The 17,691-nt window shown below is 48.0% G+C and overlaps 1 protein-coding gene across 9 annotated transcripts in view; it reads right to left on the bottom strand.

The window, feature by feature from the left end:
• PLEKHA1 (pleckstrin homology domain containing A1) overlaps positions 1-11,485 on the bottom strand; it is a 63,243-nt gene extending 51,758 nt beyond the window's left edge. For 6 of the 9 annotated variants that reach the window (XM_051824322.2, XM_051824324.2, XM_008270617.4 and 3 more), the window contains exon 1: positions 11,244-11,474. The gene's annotated coding sequence lies outside the window, so the exon portion shown is untranslated. Of the gene's footprint in view, positions 1-11,243 lie in introns of all 9 variants that reach the window. The other 3 variants (XM_008270616.4, XM_051824321.2, XM_051824323.2) reach the window with 3 other exon arrangements.
• Positions 11,486-17,691: the final 6,206 nt, after the last annotated feature.

The raw sequence follows: 17,691 nt of genomic DNA on the forward strand, positions 1-17,691 counted from the left end.
CTTAATCAAAATGAAAAACTTCTCTTCTTCGAAAGACACCATTAAGAAACAAAAAGACAAGGCACAAAATGGGAGAAAATATTGAACACACATGTATCTACCAAAAGCCTAAAATACAAGAATAGCAGGTAATTATTTCAATTCGATAATAATTCAAACAGCCAAACAGGAAAATGGGTAAAAAGCTTGAACAGGTAAACTGACAAAGAAGATATGAAAATAGTGAAACGCACACACAAAAAAGATACTCATCATCATTAGTCAGGAAAGTATTGCAAATACAAAAACACGAGTAGAAGAGCTAAAATCAACAAAAGCACCTAGCAATACTAAATGCTGTCGGGGATGTGAAACAAATGACTACTACACATTGCTGGTAGGAAGGTAAAATGGTATACCAACTTTGAAAAACAGAAACAATTTGGGCAGTGTCTAACAAAGTTAAACGTACCCTTACAATACAACCCAGAAATCCCAAATGAATTGAAGGCTTATACTCACACAAAATTCTGCATGCAGATGTTTACAGAGGCATTATTCACAACTGACAAGAAAAAAGCAACCCCAATTCCCTTCAACTGCTGAATGAGTAAACAAACTGTGATACAACCAATACAATGCACTACTACTTGGCAACACAAAGGAATGAAATATTCATATACACAACAACACAGAAAATATCTCATATGTATTTTGCAAAGTGAAAGGAACCAAACCAAAAAGGATACAGAGGGACAGAGAACAGATAGACCAGCAAAGGGAGAAAGGAACTGACATAATTCTAGAGGTAAAAGAGCTGTGATGTACCTTGATTATGGTGGGATCAACCTGTCCTATGATTTATTCCATTCCTGGTGTTTACCCAAGAAAAATGTAAATACATATGCACAAAAAGACTAACTGATTAATGTTTACAGTAACTCTATTCCTAAACCCCAAACTATAAACAATCCAAAACTCCATCAACAAGTGAACAGATGAATTAAATGTGGTGTATCTATCCACTGGATTATATACATCACATCTCTACAGTAAAAGGAATTACTAACACATGCAACTATATGAACGAATCTCAAAATCATACTAAGTGAAAAAAAGACAAACATCAAAGGCCATTTACTGAATGACTGCGTGTCTATAAAGTTATAAAAACTGCAAACCAGTTTATAGAACAGAATGCAGATCAGCAGCTGCACGGGGCTGCAGGTGGAGGAAAGGAGGACAACTAGCTTTTGGTTTTGTTTTTTAAGATTTATTTATTTATATGAAAGGCAGAGTTACAGAGAGGCAGAGGCAGAGAGAGAGGTCTTCCATCCACCAGTTCATTCCCCAAATGGCTGCAATGGCTGGAACTGGAACAATTGAAGCCAGGAGCCAGGAGCTTCCTCCAGGTCTTCCACGTGGGTGCAGAGGCCCAGCAGAGAGCTGGATTGGAAGTGCTACAGCCAGCACCCATATGGATGCTGACACTGCAAGCGGTGGCTTTACCTGCTATGCCACAGCACCAGCTCCAGGACAACTAGTTTCTTCAAAATTAAATTGAAAAGCAGTAGGAGTAAGAAACTGGAGAGGAATCTATAAATTAAGAAAGAATTTACTAGGGCCAGCACCATGGCTCACTTGGCTAATCCTCTGCCTGCAGCGCCAGCATCGAATATGGGCACAGGGTTCTAGTCCCAGCTGCTCCTCTTCCAGTTCAGCTCTCTGCTTTGGCCCGGAAAGGCAGTGGAGGATGGCCCAAGTGCTTGGGCGCCTGCACCCATGTGGGAGACCAGGAGGAAGCACCTGGCTCCTGGCCTCAGATCGGTGCAGCGCCAGCGGTAGCGGCCATTTGGGGGGTGAACCAACAGAAGGAAGACCTCTCTCTCTCTCACTGTCGAACTCTGTCAAATAAAAACAAAAAAAAAAAAAAAAAAAAAAAAAAAAAAGAAAGAAAAAGAAAAAAGAAAATTTATTGGCATTGTGGCATAATGGGTTAAGCTGCTGCCTGAGACAATGTTGGCATCCCATATGGGTACCAGTTATGTCCTGCCTGCTCTACTTCAGAACCAGCTCCCTGCTAATGTGCCTGGGAAAGCAGTGGAAAATGGCCCAAGTACTTGGGCCCCTGCACCTTTACAGGAGACCCAGATAAAGCTGCTGGCTCCTGGCTATGGCCTTGCCCAGCCCCAACCATTGTGGCCATTTGGCAAGTGAATTAGCAGATGGAAGATCTGTCTCTCTTCCTTCTGCAATTCTGCCTCCCAAATAAATAAATAAACCATTAAAAAATTTTTAAAAAGACATCTGGACCAATCACACATGTGGACCTTATTTAAATCCTGTGTTTTGTTTTGTTTTTTTAAGGAAAGAAAATGACATATTTAAGAAAACTGGAAATTTGAATACTGTCTGATGTTATTAAGGAAATATATATTTTTGGTGTAATAATGGTATTGTAGTTCTTAAAAGAAAAAGAGTCATTATTCAGAGATATTTATTAATAAAGATAAAATGCTATCTGGAATTTGCCTCAAAATAATTTGGGAAGAGAGAATGAATGGAGGAAACTTGGCCCAGGTTGACAGCTTTTGGGGCTAAATGACAGGTACCTAAGGTCACAGTTAAACTGTTCCGTCTACTTCTGTGGATACTGACAATGCGCTGAAAGTTAAAATAATCTATGCCATATAGAGATACCATTTTTCATCTATCAAACTGGTAAAAACTCATAAGTTTGACAACTTACTACACTGGTGAGGTGGTAAGAATATAAGAACTCTTTAACACTGCTGGTAAGAATGTAAAAGGGTAAAACCCTACTGAGGTGAATTTGGCAGCATTCAGCAAAATCATATTTGCATCTGTCCTGGAATCCAGCATGCCTACTTGGTACAATAATGTGAAACTAGTTTAGTATATGAAAAGACTATGTATATTACAGGATAATGCAAATACATTGATACTATTGACAGTTAACATAAAATTAAGATATAAAACATTTATTACTAGGAACCACGATTTTCACAGCAAAAGAGATACAAACACAAACAAAAGGAAAAACTCTGTAGAGTGCATCCACAAACTAGAAATACTATGAACACATCATTACCTTTGGAATGACAGGACCAGAAAATCATCAATTTGAAATCCGAAAATAATCCCTGATTTCAGCAAGCATCTTCAGTGAACACTAAAGCCATTACATGAAATAGTAGGGAACAGAATATTCATACAGTCTCAATATATCACCCAATAGTTTTCTTACTAATTACCAAAAAGAAAACGTACCTGTATTACAATTCTAGAGCCCCCACCTTTATCAATGCATTAGTGTCTAATGAATCTAGAAATCAGGTACTAGTGGATACCACTTGTCTGTAAAAAGACCATATATTATACGATTCCACCGATATGAAATCCAGAATGGGCAAGTCCCCAGAGACACAGAGTAGATTAGTGGTTGCCTAGGTACAGGGGGACAGGAGGGAAATGAGGAGATGTTTAGATAGAGGGTCTCTATTTGGGATGGTAAAAAATATTCTGAAAACAATTGTGGTGATAACAGCGCAACTGAGAATACTCCTATCCACAGAACAGCTGTGGATATGAAATTGAACTATATGTTTTAAATTGGTGAGGGACAGGGTCGAGTGGGCAGGATGCCTCTTTGGGATACCTGCATTCCATAATGGAGTGCCTACCCTGGAGTTCCAGTTCTGCTGCCAATCCACACTTCTGCTGATGTATCCCCTGGGAGGCAGCAAGCGATGGTTCCATTACCTGGGTCCCTGCCACAAACACAGGAGACCTGATTAGGGTTTCAGGCTCCTGGCTTTGGCAGAGCCCAGCCCCAGCTGTTGCAAGCAGTTGGTGAATGAACAGAAAGTAAGTGTGTGTGTGTGTGTGTGTGTGTGTGTGATAGAGAGAGGGAGGGAGGGAGGGAGGGAGGGAGGGAGGGAGGGAGAGAGGGAAGGAGGGAGGGAGGGAGGGAGGGACACTCTACCTTTCAAACAAGTAAAAATAAGTAAAACTTCTAAAAAATAAATGGGTGAATTACATGGTACAGATTATTTCTTAAGCTTCTTTCAGAAAGGAAATGTGGGGCCTGGCATTGTGGCAAAGCAGGTTAAGCTGCTGCCTGCAATGCCAGCATACCATACAGAAGCCAATTTACAATCCAGCTCCCTACAAATGTGCCTGGGAAAGCAGCAGAAGATGGCCCAAGAGGTTGGGCCCTTGTACCCACCTGGGAGACCCAGGTAAAGCTCCTGTCTCCTGGCTTCCACTTATCCCAGCCCCAGCCATTGCGGCCATCTGGGGAGTGAACCAGCATGTGTAAGACCTCTCTCTAACTCTGCCTTTCAAATAAATAAAATAAATCTTTAAGAAAAGAAAAGGGCCAGCGCCGCGGCTCAGTAGGCTATTCCTCCGCCTTGCAGCGCCGGCACACCAAGTTCTAGTCCCGGTCAGGGTGCCGGATTCTGTCCCGGTTGCCCCTCTTCCAGGCCAGCTCTTTGCTATGGTCAGGGAGTACAGTGGAGGATGGCCCAAGTCCTTGGGCCCTGCACCCCATGGGAGACCAGGAGAAGCACCTGGCTCCTGCCTTCGGATAGGCGGGGTGCACCGGCCGCAGCGCGACAGCTGCGGCGGCCATTGGAGGGTGAACCAATGGCAAAGGAAGACCTTTCTCTCTGTCTCTCTCTCTCACTGTCCACTCTGCCTGTCAAAAATTTAAAAAAAAAAATAAAAAAGAAAAGAAAAAGAAATACTATTGTCTTTCACTCTAAAGTACATCAGAAACCTTAAGGAACGCTTCACCCTGCAGATCACTGAAAGCAAACATGACTCAAGGGTGTAGTCTATGGAACTCTCTTCTGTATATCATCAGGCTGGTGAGGTCATGCATTCTCACAGGTCTAAACACTGAAGACTTCAAAATTGCTATTTCTAGCCCCAAACACTCCACTGAAAACCACTCACCTTACCATCTCCTGCTCTACAGGTCTACTTTTCTAACAGACATCTGAGACATATCAGTAAATGGTCATTCCCTCTTCCAATGTTCAGTCCAAACACCTTGGATGCCTACGCTTAAGTCTTATATTTGTCTCCATGTGCAAATCCTGTTGGCTCATCTTCAAAATATATGCAGAATCCCACCGCTTTGCACTACTCGCTGCCACTCTGGTCCTAGCAACCATCACCCCTCACCTAAATTACTGTAGGACATCCTTGTTTTGACCCCTTCCCCACCTCAACCTATTTCAACATGGCAGTCAGTCATCCCATTAAAACATATATTCAAGGGTCGGCACTGTGGTATAGAGGGTAAAGCCACCACCTGTGACACCAGCATCCCACGTGGGAGCTGGTTTGGGATCTGGCTGCTCCATTTCCAATTTAGCTCCCTACTAAATGTACCCCAGAAAGCAGCAGAAGATGGCCCAAGTCCTTGGGCCTCTGAACCCATGTGGGAGATCCGGAAGAAACTCTTGACTCCTGCCTTCGGCCTGGCTCAGCCCTGGCCATTCTGGCCATTTGGGGAATGAGCCAGCAGATGAAGATCAAGTTATCTCTGTCTCTTCCTCTCTCTGTGTAACTCTTTCAAATAAATACAAATCTTTAAATATATATATATATTCAAGTGTTCATTCTAAAAACACACATATTATGACTTGCAAGCACTGCTCTAAATCTTTAAATGTCGTTATGCCCTTTGTAACAACAACTACAAGTGTCAGGGCCACTGATGTCCACCACTAGGAAACCAAACTGGCATTCTGCTGAGATCTGCAGGAGACTCCCTGCTGCACAGAAGTGGATGTGAAATTTTCTGTGGTTAAACCTTCTCCAACCTACACACCCACCTGCCTGTTCCTGCCCTGCAAGGTGAGACCTCGTCAGGGTCACAGGGCTTCACTGTTACCTGTTAACAAGATGTCTGCTGAAACCAGTAGCCCATGTAATGTCCCTATGCACATTCTGATTCCCCAGCTGGACCCTCCTCCCCGCACCGATCATTGGATCATCTATGTATCAGAACTTTTTCAGAGCTCCCCCAGATACTTCTAATATTGAGCCAAGGTTGAGAAGCACTCAGAGTATCTCACTCGAAGTAAAAACCAAAGCCCTTAAAAAGACACACAGGCCTCACCTCCCCTACTGTCCCATCCCAACCCCCACCCTTACTCACCTGACAAGCTCCCAGCTCAGGGCCTTCTAACTCAAAGGTCACTTTCTTCAGTGACGTCTTCTCTAGAATTATCTAAAACTGCAAGTCCTACAAACTGTCTGCCACTTCCTATCTCTCTGCCCTGCTTCACTCTTCTTAGCATGCACCACTGTCGAGCCAATACTACTCATCTGCCTGTTTCTCGTTTGTTTCCCGAGAGATTTTGTTGCTGTTGTTATTTACTGTTGTTTTTCCAATGCCTAAAACAGTGGCTGGCACAGGGAAGTCACTCAAAAACTATCTGTTTAATGAAGTATTAGGTAACCCATAATTACTGCATCACATGTTAATATTCAAGTTTCCAGACAGAAAGCTGCTTTCTCCTCATGAGACAAGAAATCACTTAGCAGGTGACTGGTTTGTCTAGATGATGAAAGGAAGAAAGTTCAAACCTCGTATTTCTGTTTGCATTTATATTCTTAGTCAAGCTAGTGTGAAGTAACAACAGATAAAGCTCTATTACTAAAATTCTCCTCCAAAAAGTTTAAATTCCGCTTTACTCATGCTCTAAGGTGTATTAGATCTTATAAATCAGTCATAAATAAACATATTCACAGCTAACATTTTTTTTTTTTTTGACAGGCAGAGTGGACAGTGAGAGAGAGAGACAGAGAGAAAGGTCTTCCTTTGCCGTTGGTTCACTCTCCAATGGCCGCCGCGGCTGGCGCGCTGATCCAATGGCAGGAGCCAGGAGCCAGGTGCTTTTCCTGGTCTCCCATGGGGTGCAGGGCCCAAGCACCTGGGCCATCCTCCACTGCACTCCCTGACCACAGCAGAGAGCTGGCCTGGAAGAGGGGCAACCGGGACAGAATCCGGCGCCCTGACCGGGACTAGAACCCGGTGTGCGGCGCCGGCCCACAGCTAACATTTCATCAGTCAGGAACCAGGAAGTAATCCAAAAATAAAAGTTGTAAGGAAAGAGAAATACAGAAAGAAAATTAAATTCTACATGGAGCCATCAAGAACTTCAGGGCCACAGGACTTCGTTGTTATGTTAATAAGATGCCTGGTGGAACCAGTATCCCTACTACCCCAGAATCACTGACAGACAAAAAGCTGACCAGGGGTTGATTTCAGCGCGAGCACGCGCGCGCGCGCGCGCGCACACACACACACACACACACACCCCTCAGGGCTCTGGCAACCTAACCACCACCTTACCAGCCTTCCACCCTATATAAGCAGCTATCAGAAGAGAAGGAAAGAATTAGAATTCTTATAAGTCTTCAGAGAGAACACAAGAAAAGCAAAAGTGGTTTTCACTCAGAACAGTGGCAAGGCCCTCTGGGAGAAATCACTCACCGAAATCAGAAGTGCTGACAAGGAGAGACTGGACAGCTCAGTGTCTACTGGTGCAGTGGACTGAGTGACTGGCTTGTGACTACCTGAACAAACGGACAAAGAGAACTGACCAGAAATGGCAGGGCACAAAAACAAGGCCAAACTTCAGCAGCCGGCATGCCAGCAGTTGCCATTCATGGACGTGAGTTTCCAGCGTGCTGACTGGAAACTGCACCAGTACCTACACTAATGCTCTTGCTGTAGTCAAAAATGTGGCCGCAAAGAGAAGATATCCACCTCTACTCACCCCCATACACACTCCCAGGAACCAGGGTCTGGACTGAAGGCTCAGGAGGACCAGGCAGGGGGGTGTGTAGGTTGGAAAAAGTTTAGCCACAGAAAACTTCCCATCTGTAACTGTGAGCAGGGAGTGTCCCTGCAGATCTCCCCAATCAGTGCACATCAATGGCCTGCTGCTGCTACTCAAGAGAGGGCTAAGAAAGACTGGCCGATTCGCATTTCTCTTCTGACTAACCTCTGTCCAAGTGCATCTCTGAAGAGGGGGATGAAAAAAGCATGTGTCCCAGGAGCACCCCACACTCTCCCTAGCCTTCCAGATCTGGGGTAAGGGAGGAAAGGCGCTTTAAACTGAACATGAGATTGAAGGTTTAAACCGGAATAGATGAGGCTAGAGCTTCCAATAGCAGTAAATGATAGAAAAACCACCTATAATGTCACAAGGCAGGGGTCGGGAAAGAGAAGATCCTACAAAGCCCAGCTGACAGCAGTGAACGGTGAGAATCAAGACTGTCTTTATGTTGTTGCCACCAACTCACGCTGCTCAATAACCTGCCAGCATCTCAAGGGCATTACCACCCTTGGTGATAGGAGCACCTGCCCACCTGCCACCTGCCCACCTGCCGAGGAAATCCTCCTGGGGGACTCCTGTACTGGGGAAGATGCTGCATCAGAAACCCCGGGGATGCTTCCAGTTCTCCTGTCTGTGACTGTCCTTGCTTCCAGAAGAAAGTAAACTCAATCCAAGATGTAGAGATCTTGAGCCATAAAAGGCCAGGCCACTTAAAGAGGCAAAACCACAACTATTGCAGAATAAGGGACCCATCTAGCAAGCAACATCTTACTCTAAGTAAAACTTCCTTGATCTTTTTAAAAAAATACTCTCTCATATTCAATAGAAATTCCAGTTCAAAGGAAGCTTGCTTATAAATTCCCCCCAAACACTATCTTCCGGAATCAAAGCAATTCAACTAGTCAAATGACATACTAAAATAAACAGCAAACATATAGCTGCTTAAATATCTTACAGGAATTACAAAGTCATATTCTTTACTACACAGCACCCACAAGGAAATAATATTAGGTTTAAAAAGTTTAACATTACTCATTCAGTATAACAAAGTCCTACTATAGCAAGTATCAACAGAAAATTTTATTTTTATAGAAAAATATTCCATAATTTCCATTTTTCTACAAATAAGCATTACAGACAAGCACCTAAAGCAATCAAGTCTCTGCACCAAGAGCTCCTTTCAGATACCATGTCAGTAAGTTTCCAAACGCTGTGTACTCAGCAATGGTCCAAAGACCTAAAATTAAGCTTTAACATTTACCTTAGTGAAGCCATTTTATTTTAACACTGCAGATCTGAAATGAGATTTTAAAAAACCTTGACACTTTATGCTTTAATATTACCAAAAGTAAGCTGCTCAGCAAATGAGAAAGTAATTCTTTATATATATCACCTCTGCTCACAGCTGGAAGCAAATGCGGGAGTTGCCACCTGTATAGTACTTGGAATCTTCTCCCCAGTAAGAGTATAACTACTGTCACATCTGAAGAATTAGATTCTCTGCAGAAAACTATCTTTCTCCCTTTTTAAATGACAGTTAAACAGAACAAGAACAACCAACTTCAAACATAGTCAATGTCAAAGTCTAACTTAAATTATGCTAATAAATGACTTAAGATTTCATTTTGAATTAATGTATTATTACAGTCAAGATAACTGTGGGATCTGCAGTAAGACTAATAATAGTAAAAGCTTTCAGACTTAAGTCAAAAAGTCACTTATTAAAAAGCTTCATTAAATGTTTTGGAAGGAAAGATCTCTATAAAAAATGTAAAATTGATCTCTCTTTCCCAAGGATCTTCCCAGAAGTGTCAGTATCATCATAACCCAAATGTTATCAAACAGCAGTCCAGTACCGCCCAGTGACTTCTTAAAGAAAGAACCAAACGCTATTCTTAACCACTCTAAACATTTCTAAAAAGGTCCTTCCGGCTTGTGAACTCATGGCAGTCTCCTCACAATTGTGCACTTTTCCTGTCCTGCTGTCTCTCCCTGTCTATGACAAACCCAAACTTACACAGGGTCTCCTATCTAGCCACATGGCTAAAACTGGGAACAAAGATACAAGTCCCCTCCTGGCCCGCCTCCCCAAAGCAACAATAAAAATACTAATTAACAAGATAAAGCGAGCTAGGAAGTGAAGGCAGGTAGATCGATCACATCTTTAATATCAGGAAAGTTAGCCACCGCTTATCCCACAGTACAAACTCACAGCCAAATGATGCCAAGTAAACTCAAGAGACAGCTGTCACTGACCACCGTAGGACCCGCGCGCCACACCACACACGACCTAGTGCTCGCATCCGGCGAGCTTATTCCTGCACGAATGTATCAGTATTCGAAAATGCACTTTCCCTCGGGAGAACCCGGCCAGGATAAATATTTAAACAAACTCTATTTGAGGAAATATTTTTTTGCCACAAGTGTGTCAATATCAACAATTAAGAGAAAGAAACGCACAACAGGCACTTCAGAACAAGCCTGCTTAAAAATTAGTTTTTCCAAGTCCTTCGGATTGCTAAGAAAAATCATTTCAGGAGTTGATTTTTTTTTCACAATTTTTCTCAGATCAAAATTCCAATGTTGCTCTAAACTGTTCGGAAGGCAGGCAACGACACAGAAAGCACACAAGCTTCGTACTTGGGAGGAAATGAAGCAGACTGACCAGGAGCGCTAAGATAAAAGACAATGGTGCAAACCTCGGGGAGTGCTATTTGTTCCAGTCGTTCAACACACCGGAAATAAGATTTTCGAGTTGGAAAACTAATTCACAAAGGGCAACGGCTTCATTAACGCAAAGCAAATCTTGTTAAAATAGACAACCTGCGACTGCAAAGTCAGGAAACCAGCGGGATCCGATGCCGAGGCCAGAGGTGCAAACGCCCTGGACCCGCGCCCACGGAGCCTAAGCAGAAGCCGCCTCCTTCCGACGGCGCCTTCCCCTCCGCGAGCTCCCCACGAGGGGCACAGGGAGCATCCGAGACAAACCCCCAGACCGCTCGGCGGCCCCGGGCCCCACCTGCCCGGGGTGCGAGGCGGCCGCCGCTGCGCGCGACCCCGGCCAGGGCGGGGGCGCCTCCCCACCCAGGGGCGCCCGCGGACGCGGCCCTGGAGCCGAGCCACCCGACAGGCGTGGCCGCCGGGAATCCCCGGACAGCTGGCCGGCCGCGCCGCCGAGCGAGGGGGCGCGCCGCAGCCCCCGGCGACCCGCCAGCGGGCCGGCCCCGCCGCGGGTGAGGGCAGGCGAACAGCGGGGAGCCGCGGGAGCAGGACGCCGCCCCGAGACCCCGCGCAGGTGAGCGGGCCCGCGGCCTCGCCCAGGTGCGGCGGCGCGCAGGGTGGACACAGGCGGGGACGGGGCGCCGGCCCCGCACTCACCGGCACCGCCGGCCCCCGGGCGGACGCGCGACCGCCTCCCCGCTCGCCTCAGCCGGCGCGGCGCTCCCGGAGCCCCGCCACCGCCGCTTCGCGCCCAGTCTCGTCCCGCTCCAGCGCGGCGCTCTCCTCACGCCAAACTTTCTCGCGGCCTCGGCCCGGAGCAACCGCGCTGCGGCGGCTCGGGCTCCCACAGGCACGGAGCTGCCGGGACGGCGCCCACGACGGCCCGCCCGCACACTGCGCAAGCGCGCCCGCGCAGCTTCAGCGCCCAGACGGCGGCTGAGATTCCGGAGCGGGCACTCCCAGGCGCGGAGACTACAAATCCCGGCAGGCCCCGCGCGGTCCCCGGCGGCGTCTTCCTGGTTCCAAGGGCGGTGGCCTCGGGCGCTCCGGAGAGGGACGCGCGCGGGGCTCTGGGCCCCTGTGTCGCAATGCATCATGGGGTTCGTAGTTTTCGAGAACCACGAGGGTTGGCTTGGAGGTGGAACTCCTGGTTGTCTGATGTCATCGCCTAGAGCTGCGAGGCACAGGGATCTTTAAAAATAGGCTTTGTTGGTTTGCAGATAATTTGTTTGCAAGCTGTCCTGCAGTCGGTCCAGGAGTCATAAATTCACGGGGTACAGTATGACCTGGAGAAAAATGCTTCATGGCTCTGTGCGCCAGTTTTTCACTTCTGACCAATCCTCTCTCCCTGGAAACGTAGTTCCACTTCCTACTTAGGGTGGCGTTACTACTGCAGTTGAATGACTAGTCGACATTCTTTCCGGAGAGATGGAGCATAACTATGTATTTCCTGAGCCTTCATTAATATGCAGCATATTTGCTGACACCTACTGCATGCCTGGTAGTATGATAGACACTGGACAAGCCAATGAGACAGATTCAGTCCCTGCCTTCTTGGAGCCCGCCGTCCCGGTGCGTGAGGAGGAGCTGTCCCCTGGCTTCAGAATGTAATGCCAGCGAGCAAGTTCAAGAGAGGGGCAGGGAGGCCTCTGCAGAGAGCGAGGTCGGGGAAGTTCTCTGAGATGGAGCTGTTTCGGGGGAAACCTGAAGAATGAGAAGTATTCAGGCATGCAAACAGCGGGGAAGGAATGATATGCCACACGTTTCACAGTGCAGGGCCCAAATGAGACTCACTGTGTGTCCTGTGGGTACCTCCTTCTCCCCTGTCCCTGCACATCAGATCCTATGCTTCCCTGTTCACAATCTTTACCAACACCTCCAGAACACCCTTCCTGCCTGGAGACATCCGTAGACAGAGCAATGCCCAGACACTGGCAGGGATTCTCGACCGCTTAACCCTTTCTCTGTGTGTGAAGTGGGTTAAAGATCTGGTGACTCTCTGACCTCCTGCTTTGTTTCTGTTTATGAGACATAATCGAGTTTTGTGTTTACCTCTAAAGACCCTGAAACAGGAGTACCTATTATCTCACCCGAAACAGAGGTATCGTGAAAAACAAGCCCTGGTCGTGCCTGTGGAGACTCACCTGGGTGACTTTAGGTGGAGGAAGGCAATGCCTGGCTGACCCTTGGTGACCTCAACAGCAGGTGGCTGTAATCCACCCGACCCATTTGACAGAGTGTTCTCAGAGTCAGATAAGCTGATGGAGAGGAACGCATCTTGCCCAGCGCTGGTTCTCTCCGACTGCTCACCTGTCGATGTCATACACGGCGCGCTGGTTCTATTCTGAGAAACCTCTGGTGTGAGCTGGCAGCTGTCTCTTTGGGGGGCCCCATTTCCTCATTTTCATCCTTGTTACAGGGGTTTGGTCTCACTTTAGTTTACAAAGTTGACCAGAGCAGGCTGTTGCCTTGGTCTAACTGCGGGGTCTTTGTTGCTTTACCTAAACGTGTAGTTGTGGTTCAAGAATAAGGTGATTCACAGAGGAACGCCAGTGACCCCGTAGCCATCTGAGCTCACCTTTGCTGGCTGAAAACCTGCATGGGGGGTTTTAGCTTCCCAGTTTGTGAATCCTGGATGACTTCAGGTGTGATTTCTTTTAAGATTTATTTATTTATTTTAAAGTCAGTTACACAGAGAGATGAGAGGGGGAGAGAGAGAGAGAGAGAGAGGTCTTCCATCTGCTGGTTCACTCCCCAGGTGGCCCCTCAGGTGTGGTATCTGATGCAGTTTTAAACTCCAAAGGCTTTCCTTGTTTATCAGAAACTCAAATCCCACTTTGCATCCTTTATTTGATCTGAAAACCCTAGCCCTGGGATGGCACCACGGAGACAGAGCCTCTCACTCGCTCCGGGCTGGACTCAGAGGGATTCATAGTCTTGGTGGTCACCACCACCTGACACCACTGACTGGGTGGTTAAAGTTCCTGCGCTCTTTTTGGCCCTGCAAACTCCAAAGTTTGTTTGGCATTGGAGCCGCATTTTCATGCAAAGCAGGCTGAGGGGTGACTGAGTTTGCACAAAGACCTACAGCAAGGTAAGCCCAGGCTGCTTTGGGGATGCATACAACTGATCAGCCGGGAGTCTAATGGAAGGATTTATTATGTCAAAGATTTCAGTGTTATTTTAAAAAAATGTAAGTGGAATGTTCCCTGGCTAAAATTACAGTCTGGAAACACACCAGTAAGACGCAGGACCCAGTGAAGGTGCTGAGGAATGCTGGGATCTCCCATGGATCCTTGTCATCTGAATTCAAGGATATGCAGTTTACCTTAAAGCTCATGGCCACCACATGGAAAGCACTTTAATGTTCTGTTAAAAATATTTCTTGATCCCCTTCCGTATGCCGAGTGCTGGTGCTGGTACTGGTGCTGGTGTCTGGGTCTTCCAGACAGACAACAGGAAGTAGAGCAGCGCGGAGAGTCCTGTGATTGATTGAAAGATGCATACAAAGTTGCTGAGCCTGGCCTGACTTCTCCCCTCAGGGACACTGCCTATCGCCCTCCCCTGCCTGAATTTTCCTCCTTAGCAGTGATCACTTTCCCACGTGCAACAGCACACGTGACTTACTTGTCTCATTCATTTCCTCCAGAATCCACAGAATGGAACTTCCACACTTAGCTGTTTTGTTCCAGGGAGACAGGGATTTTTAGCTGTTTTTTTTTTTTTTCACTGCTGTTCCCTTAGTGCCTAGAATAGAAGTAGGAGTTGAGTGACACATGCTACAAGCATGGATGGAGTGAGAATCGGAAGCCACACAGGAGGAACAATTTCAGAAGTGATCCCCTATCCTAAGTAGAAATCCGAATGGAGATAGAACAAGAATTCAACCGGAGCTGCACACTCTCTGGACCCAGCTTTGTTCTCCTAGTGTCTGCTTCAGAAACTGGGCAGCAGAGGGTTAAACTGAGCTCTTCCGCGTTGGTCCCTGGGAGGGACTCCTGGGGTTCCCCGAGTGGTTCAGGAGTCAGGAGACTGATTTTCAAGCCCGCCCACACACCTGGCAGCCACCCAGGGATAGGGAGGGTGAGTCTGGTAAATTACCCAGGGCAGCCAGGGTGAAGGGACCGGGCCAGGTTACACATCAGGTGACTGCAGCCTCCAGCCATGCTAACTCCTGCATCCCAGGCCTGGGGCACAGTCCTGCTTCCAGAAGGTACCAGGAAGGACCATTCACATGTCCAAAGAGGTCAGCAAGCAGTTTGAATTGCAGGCCCTCAAAGGGAGAAAAAAATGACAGGGATGATGATTGCCTTCAAGACTTGCAGGGTGTAAGTTGGGTCTCTCCTGCCTTGGGATGGTCAGGAGCAAGGAAGGGGACCCGACTGGACAGCTGGATGGACAGGATATAAAATCACCTAATGCCACGGGAGCCTAAGGGTCCCCAGCAGCCTTGTGATCTCTGGGGTCTGGGAGGGTCCAGCCACAGCAGACAGCTGGGTAGACCAGACCTTAATTATCCTGCCCACATACGGCAGGGCTGGGATGCTGGTAAGCCGTAAAACTGTGGAGCACGAAATACCTGCTGTCATCCAGACGTGTGGACTCTTGCTCCACAGTGGCCTGAAAACTTGAAAAGCGAGATTTCCTGAAGTCAAGGTGATCATCTAGGGCCACAGCTGAGTGCTAATGGCTGTGCTAAAGTGAGGAACATTCTGGAAGGCGAAGGCTCTTTACAAAGGTGGGAGAGGGTCTGAGAACGTTCCATGGGCCATGTACTTGAACTCCTCTGCCATGTAAATTCCTCCAGGGGCCCTACCACTCGCTCGCTTGCTCTTTCTTTCTTTCTTTTAAAGATTTATTTTTTTATTTGAGAGTCAGAGTTACACAGAGAGAAGAGGCGGCAGAGAGAAAGACAGAGAGAGAGAGACAGAGAGAGGTCTTCCATCCGCTGGTTCACTCCCCAGTTGGCTGCAACAGCCGGAACTGTGCCAATCCGAAGCCAGGAGCTTCTTCCGGGTCTCCCACGTGGGTGCAGGGGTACAAGGACTTAAGCCATGTTTCACTGCCTTCCCAGGGCATAGCAGAGAGCTGGATTGGAAGTGGAGCAGCCGGGACTCAAACCGGTGCCCATATGGGATGCCGGCACTGCAGCCTGCAGCTGTACCTGCTACGCCACAGTGCCCGCCCCAGCCCTTCCACTCTTTCAACTCCGGCCCACCTCCTCCTTGAGTCAAAGACCACCAGTTTCTCTCACCCATCTTCCATTTGCCAGAAGAGTTTGTGTCCAACAACAGAGCCTCAAGTGTCCAGGGGCTGGCAGCGAGCCACGCTCTGATTCCCAAAAGGAAGAGCACCTCGAAGTCCTGACTTCCTCCACGAGGCGCTGGCTGCCAGGGGTCTGCCCCAGGAAAGCAAGGCAAGGAGCGGGAGCCCTGGAGTCCGTCCACACTGCCCAGCTGGGTGACCTTGGTGTTGCCTGCATCTCCTGGCCTCACCGTTCCTCATCTGCCAAGTGGAGACCATAATAGATCCTGCTCCACAGCCTCAGCCTGAGTCAGGGCCCCTTCGCCGTCAGCGACCGTGCTATCTAGCTCAGCCCAATTCCCGAGCCTTCCGACAAGACGGTCACACTTTCAGAGTCACTGGGTAGGTTCTAGAGTGTTCCATGGCTGTGGACCTGAGGGATCCGGTATGGCCGGATGGGTTGCTGGGAGACTCCGGGGGCTGGGCTGGAAGGACTCAGGGTAGCGGTCTAAGTGGGGGCTTTGATTCGTTCCCCCGCTTCCCGGCCCCAGTAAATTGATAAATTGATGTAGGTCGACGAGAGCAGGACTGTACGAGGTGCACATGCAGCATTTTCAATCATGAACCTTTGATGGGATCTTGAATGTCTGGGTAGCTCCCCTCCCCCTGCTCCTCCTCCTACCCCCAGATGAAGAGCAGAGGCAGCTCTAAAAATAGCGTGCCTTCAGGACCCCCGGGCATGTAAATACATCTTTGTTCCCCGCTGGCATTTAGTAGCTGTACTTTATGGTGAACAAAAGCTGTAATCAGAGCCCGACAATGGAAGCTGCAGTCAGCACTGAACAATACCGAGTCCCCGTGCCCGTCCCCCCACCCGCAGCTGTGAGAACCACCAGGCGCGAGCATGAGACCCATTCACGATTATTTGCCCAGCCCCATTGCGGCTTATTTGAATCACAGCTTTCCTGCCTCCTCCCTGGGCTTTTGAGGGGCTGAGAAGAAACGGGGTGCCAGGCCCGGGCCCCAGCGGAGAGCAGCCGGTGCAGGGGTTCACGTGGGATTTGGCTCTGAGAAGCCTGCGCGGTGGTGCGGTGACAGAGCCAGGCTGCCCCAGGCTGAGACTCCAGCCCCCAGCCCTGCACCTGCGCTTCATGCAAGACTTCCTTCGGATAAAAAGAGAGCTTCGCGCCCACTGCCGTCTCCGACACTGCGCCCAGCACTGGCTTCTCCTGCAGAGAACCTTAGCGAGGGCAGGCCTTTAAGAAGGACCGCCCCGAGTCACTGGGATTGCTTTTTGAAGCTTCTTGGGACAACACCCTACCCCAGACCAGTCGGAACCTCTGACCACAGGGAGCGGCATTGCTTCTCTTCTTGCCCTTTTTTGGTTGAATATGGACAGAAAGTCTACAACTCTTCTACGGATAAAACTCAATAAACTGTATATCCACCACCCAGAGCAAGATACGTTTCCAACACCCCAAGAGGCTTCCTGTGCCAGCCAGCGGTTTCTGTCCCCACAGGTTACTTCGGCCTGTTGTTCAACTTTGTGTGATTGTGGTCACGCGGTATGCTGTGCACTCTTTGGGGCTACCTTCTTTTGCTCAACACTGTGTCAGTGAAGTTTATCCGTCCTGTGTGTTTGTTGCTGTGTAATATTGAGGTTGTGAACAAAGCACAATTTACTTTCCTATTGGTGGACATTTCTGGTTTTTTACTGTTAAGAGTAAAACCGCCGTGAATGCTCTTATGCAAGTCTCCGGCGGACAATTTTATTCTTTTCTCTTGGACGTTGAATGGAGTTTCTGGGTCATAGACTCAGAGTGCCTTCAGCTTTATAAGAATCAGCAAAACTGGTTCCCGG

This window comes from Oryctolagus cuniculus, chromosome 15 (assembly GCF_964237555.1).
Source record: "Oryctolagus cuniculus chromosome 15, mOryCun1.1, whole genome shotgun sequence".
NCBI lineage: Eukaryota > Metazoa > Chordata > Mammalia > Lagomorpha > Leporidae > Oryctolagus > Oryctolagus cuniculus.